The sequence below is a fragment of the Odontomachus brunneus genome, unplaced genomic scaffold (genome assembly GCF_010583005.1).
Source record: "Odontomachus brunneus isolate Ranch 3 - 2012 unplaced genomic scaffold, Obru_v1 Obru_scaffold_049, whole genome shotgun sequence".
Taxonomy (NCBI): domain Eukaryota; kingdom Metazoa; phylum Arthropoda; class Insecta; order Hymenoptera; family Formicidae; genus Odontomachus; species Odontomachus brunneus.
In genome coordinates, this window is record NW_022639499.1 from 317,518 (window position 1) to 323,109 (window position 5,592).

The 5,592-nt window shown below is 42.0% G+C and overlaps 1 protein-coding gene and 1 long non-coding RNA gene across 4 annotated transcripts in view; one reads left to right on the plus strand and one right to left on the minus strand.

Moving 5' to 3' along the window:
• Positions 1 to 5,592, minus strand: part of LOC116845172 — a 102,923-nt gene that overhangs the window by 74,665 nt on the left and 22,666 nt on the right. The gene's annotated exons all lie outside the window — the stretch shown is intronic.
• Positions 1 to 5,592, plus strand: part of LOC116845166 (KN motif and ankyrin repeat domain-containing protein 2) — a 98,676-nt gene that overhangs the window by 57,089 nt on the left and 35,995 nt on the right. The window contains exon 1 of one of the 2 annotated variants that reach the window (XM_032817551.1): positions 464 to 788. The exons of the other annotated variant lie outside the window; for it this stretch is intronic. The gene's annotated coding sequence lies outside the window, so the exon portion shown is untranslated. Of the gene's footprint in view, positions 1 to 463; positions 789 to 5,592 lie in introns of those variants that run through there. 2 annotated transcript variants of the gene reach the window in all.

Here is a 5,592-nt window from a genome sequence, read left to right on the forward strand (position 1 = left end):
TTAGCTCTGAAAGCTAATTTTTTTTGCGTGTGGGTCTTTTTTGGCCCAGAGCAGTTTCAAAATTCACACAGTTTTTGTAATATTCTAAATACAAATGTGATACTTCACGATTTTTCAAGTTATTTTTCAAAAAAGTAAGTACATATTGTACTAAATGTACTAACTTTATATAATGCTAAAATAAAAGATATAAAAAAATACATATATGTCAATTAAATAGTGAGTTCTCACCATTGAGTCTATTTAGACCCTGAACATGGTCAAAGTATACCTGAAACGAATACGGTTAGAAGGTTAAAGACCCCATGCGACGACTTTGGGTTAAATGATTAATCAATTTCGCGCAGAGACGCGCGTATATCTCGCGCTGTGTGTCGTTCCGATTGCCACAGCATGCGTATGGGCGTAATATAATTCGTTATCAGGGTCGAGCTGTTATCAGCGTGACAGAAACTGCGTATCGATCCGGCTCAGCGCAGACGTGTTCCGGACAGAATCACGTCCGCGCTTTTCGCGCTGTTTTCCCGTGTTTGTCTCTCTCCTTTCTTACTTCCTCCCTTTTCTCTCTTGCCTCTCCTCCTTCTTCTCACCTTACACCCTCAACGGGAATTTCGCGCCATCTTATTGACATCGTGCGCGCGCGTTTGTCATCAAAGCGGGCGTCGGTTCTTCTGGAATTAGGCCATGGTTTCCGAGCTCGCGGAGAGCTCGCCGACTTAACTTTCCATTCAACGACGGTACGAGGTGGTGACGGTGGCGGTGGCGGCGGCCGCGGGTCTCCCTGCAGAGTACGTGAGTCGATCTTTAAGCGATCCCTTCGTCGTGCCGGTCGAGACCGTTTTTCCGTAGCGGGGAGGAACGCCGAGCGTCGTCACACGAACGGCGAAACGTGCCTCCATCTCGACACGACCACGTCGTGAAATCACCGTACGCTCGCTGGGAGCTTCATTATCGTCTCCTTCATCGTCTTCTCCCCTGGCATTCTCCTGCCCGCGAGTCAGGTCGCCGCAGAAAAATGTCCGGCGATCGACGTGGCGGTCAGCGCCACGATAAGGACTCCCGAGAAATTGCTCCTATCGCTACCTCCATCGGCGATGCTGAGATATCCCACGGCTCTCGCGAGATAGCGCGTTTGATTAGAGAAAATACAAACAAGCGAGCGAGAAGCGGCTCGCGTTGTACTCGAGCGATCTGAATGGCGAGAGAAAGCCGCTTACTTTTGTACCGTGACGCGTTCGACACACCTGGGACCGCGCATTAACATTAAAACTCTAATTTATCCAAGGCGAACTCGCCGGCACGATTTAACACCGTTATTCGACATCCCGGAGAAAACCTAGCTCGAGTGGCTATTCATGAGACGCGCGCGCGCGTACGATAAAGACCGACGTTTACTTCATTGGTAAATAAGTATACATTGCGCGTGTCGTCCCGTATTCCTTGTCACTCGCGAGATAACGCCCGCGATTACAGTGTCAAGATGCCGAGGTGAGAATGATGAATATGAGCGAAAGCGTACGTACGTGTTTGGCCAATTGCGACGCACTGGGCGAAAAGATATCTAAGAAATAGTAAACATTTACTCGGTGGGTGTAGACTAACGGCGTATTCAGCTTATACCAACACAAAATATCTCTTACAAGTAAGGAAATGTATATTGTTCTTAAAGTAAAACTTTAGGAAAACTATGGGTTTTCGCATTATTTCTATTGAAATAAAAGAATTTAAAAAGATTTATTTAAAAGATTTTTTTTAGATTTAAAAAGCAAATATATAATATTATATACAGTATTCACCAAATAAATATTTACTAATTTTTGGAGGTATTAAAATAAAAATGCCAATTCCCAGACACGTGCCTGGACACTCTTATTATCTTTACGAATATTCAGTTTTTAACATATACTGTGAAAACTGATGTGTTAAATTTAACATTTCATGTGTTCCAAATCATCCACTTTCATTTACATTAATACAAAACAAATGTGGTAAAAAATAACACGCATAATATCTAAAAAATTAACACAAGAATTTAACACTTGAATACTGTCAGGAATCACAGTTTGTGTTAAATTGACATATGTATAATGTTAAATTAACTAAAATAAAACGTTACTTTAACATTTTAGAAGAAGTATTAATCTATGGTTTTGATAAAATGAAAATGTTGAATTAATGTTGAATAAATGTTGAATTGACATTATCTATGTCTGACATATTAAATATATTAATTTAATACAACCTGCGATTCCTAAATAATAGGTATTCAAGTGTTAAATTCTTGCGTTAATTTTTTCCATATTACTCCTTATTTTTACCATGTTACTCTTTAACACATTTGTTTTGTGTTAAATTTAACACATCAGTTTTTACAGTGTAGAATATACAGAGTGTCCAAAAAGTACCGGAACGGCAAGAAAACTCGACGGGGGAGCATTTTAGAGAAAAATGTTTCGAATAAAAGTTGTAAGGCTTAAAAAAACGCATTCAACGATAGTAGTTATTTGACATCAGATGGCGTCGCCAAGGTCAGAACAAGGTCAAGTTTGCTTTTTTAAATAGAAATACATATTTTCTATTACGGCATTTTATTCTACGTGAAAAAGCAAAAGTTGTTTGCGTTTTTACGTTGAATAAAATCCCGTAATAAAAAATATGTGTTTCTATTTAAAAAAGCAAACTTGACCTTGTTCTGACCTTGGCGACGCCATCTGATGTCAAATAACTACTATCGTTGAATGCGTTTTTTTAAGCCTTACAACTTTTGTCTGAAACATTTTTCTCTAAAATGCTCCCCCGCCGAGTTATCTTGCCGTTCCGGTACTTTTGCTATATCCTGTATATTCAATACATGTATATATATACAAGGTGTCCCATAACTGGTAGAACACCCGTTAAGGGCAGGTAGGGGATGAAATTTGGAACTGAAAGTTTCTCTTCCATTTTTGAATTCGACAATTAGTGAATGAGATATTAATTAATTAAGTCTGCCAATCCCTTAACGTATGAGCGCTCAGGGCAGGCCGTAGGGACTTCTTAGAGGCCCTGCTTGTCCTTTTTGTATCACAGAGAAATAAATATGGATGAGGGAGTGAGTGGGTGCCTGACCGGGGCTAGGGGGTGGCAAATTTTTAATGTGTGGGAGTGATGCATGGATGTTTTTGTGTGCGGTTATGAGTACATGGATAATTTGAATGTTTTTAATGCGAGTGGGCGGAGTGATTGCCACTTTATATGCCGGAGGGGGAGGGCATGTGTGGTATGTTTCCTTCGAGTGCGTGGGTGACTTGAATGTTTTCTGCATGTCGATGGTTGAGTATCGTGAATGATTTTAGTATGTGTGTACAAAAAGGGGAGAAAACGGACAAGTAGAGCCCTTGAGGAGCCCTCGGCGTCCTATGTCCTTGAGCGCTCACTCAGGGCGCTAAGGGATTGGCAGACTTAATTAATTAACTAACAGTGAGATTTGAAACGGCACATAAGGAGCAAGCACGGATGTCTTAGTGCTATTAAATATTAATATTACTTTTTAATATTAATATGATTGTGAGAGGATAAAATTGTCCAATATGTTATCGTATCGAAATTTTTTCTTCGATTATCGTACACGGAGAATCAACCTTCCATACTTAGACCGATCCTTGAATCCCAATTTTTATATATATATTTTTTTATTAATTCGGTTTAATTAATTAATATCTCGTTAGCTAATTGTCGGATCCAAAAATGGAAAAGGAACTTTCAGTTCCAAATTTCACGTCCTATCTACCCCTAACGGGTGTTCTACCAGTTGTGGGACACCCTGTATATTTATTTTTTATTAAAAGTTATATTTTATTTTTTATTAAAAGTTCAAATATATATTAGTGTTCGTACGAGGATCAGAGTACTTTAAATTTCAATCTCAATTCTCCTTTTCTTCCGTTCCTTTAATCCCAATTAATTTTCGATTATCCTCTCGAGTTTTTATCGAAGCGGCGGCGACACGGACTTTTCGCCGCCACAACAAGTTCCCTTCGTTTCGAGATCGAAGTATCGCGATTTCGCGGCGCGAAGACACGTAAAAATACCCGACTTGCGCGACTGGTCGCGCCGAGAGCGTCTCTCCCTCCGGCGGGGAACAATTAAAAAGTTCGCGCGCAATCCCGAGACGACAGACGCGCGAAGGCACCGCAGAGGACGTAGTGCCGTCAGACCAGAAATCCGGGATACGGAATTAGCTCGCGCGACGGCGCGCCGTGAAAACCAGGGTTTCAGGGTGTTTATACCTTTCTGCGGCTTAAAGCGCGACGAATGTCAAAAGTGCGGCGCTCGTTGCGGATTTGCGAGTAGCGCGACTTGCGTAAAAGCGCCAATTAGCGGGAGAAGGGGCCCGCGCGATATGCGTATTCCAATTCCAGCGGTGCGATATGGTCGGATCGGCAACAATCCCTGAATAATTCAGCGAGAAATCAGTTATGAGCAGCCGTCGCAACAAGTTAAGCGAGCTAATTGCGAATACCAGCCGGTCAACAGTCCCGCAGAAGAAGAAGGGCTTATAGAAAGCATCTCGAGGTGCGCGAGATGAGATCTTCATGGCGGGAGGGGGGGGGGGGGGGGCTAATTAAACTCTCTCGTGGCCGACACGACGCGCGGCCGTTGCAAAGGAAAACGATTTCGCGCAGACCAGACGCTGAGCCGCAATTAAATGCGCTAATTGCCGCGTCGCGCCCGCCCGAGACTGACTGTGCTGACTGAGAAAAATCTCCCGGTTATCAGGAACACAAAGGCACGTTTGCCTTTCGACGATCGTCGGGGAAACAGGTCGAACGCGTAAATCTTAACCACACCTTGATTATTTCAAATTCACGCACCTTGATCCGTCCACCCACTCGCACATCATCTAACCAAGTGCAGAAGTAGATTCAGTAGAATAGAATCATTACGGTCTGTTTTGCTAATGAACATAATAAATTTTGCTAGGAACATAATAAATTTGGCAAAGTTAATGACGTATTTCAGATGCCAAAATGTAAATAGCATAAAGAAGTGATTTGCAAGTCTTGCAAATCATTTCTTATCATATTTTTGTCACTTTAACCCAGAAGCCCAAACATGGGCAAGATTGATCCAGACCAAACATTACTGTTCTTAAAAGCATGAGTTTTATTTACTGACTACTGAACCTTCTCTCAACTCCATTAAATCGCGAGAACATCGATAGGTCCGTACTCCTCGAAGTTTTCTGCGCCAAATGAAGAACAGAGGATTGGATTTCGACCATTCTCCCGGAATTTATGAGCAAATGAAATACGCTGGGTAACATTTATCCATGTTTAGGGTCTACGTAACGTCTCTGGATGTTTAGAGGTTCCAGCGTTAACAGACACGTCGCCTGGGATGCGTCATATTTGTCATCTCGTCTATTTGACTTGGGTTAGTCACGTCTTCGCTTAGAGTAGCGAATTGAGAGTAACAAATCATTTGTTCTCACTAAGGAGGGTCATTAGCTGTCCCATATGAACGAACCATTTGTCACGAATACTGGTATTTTGTCGAATTAGCAGAGAACTTCTTCTGTCAGTGGGTCGAATAGAAATTTTGTCGAGGGGG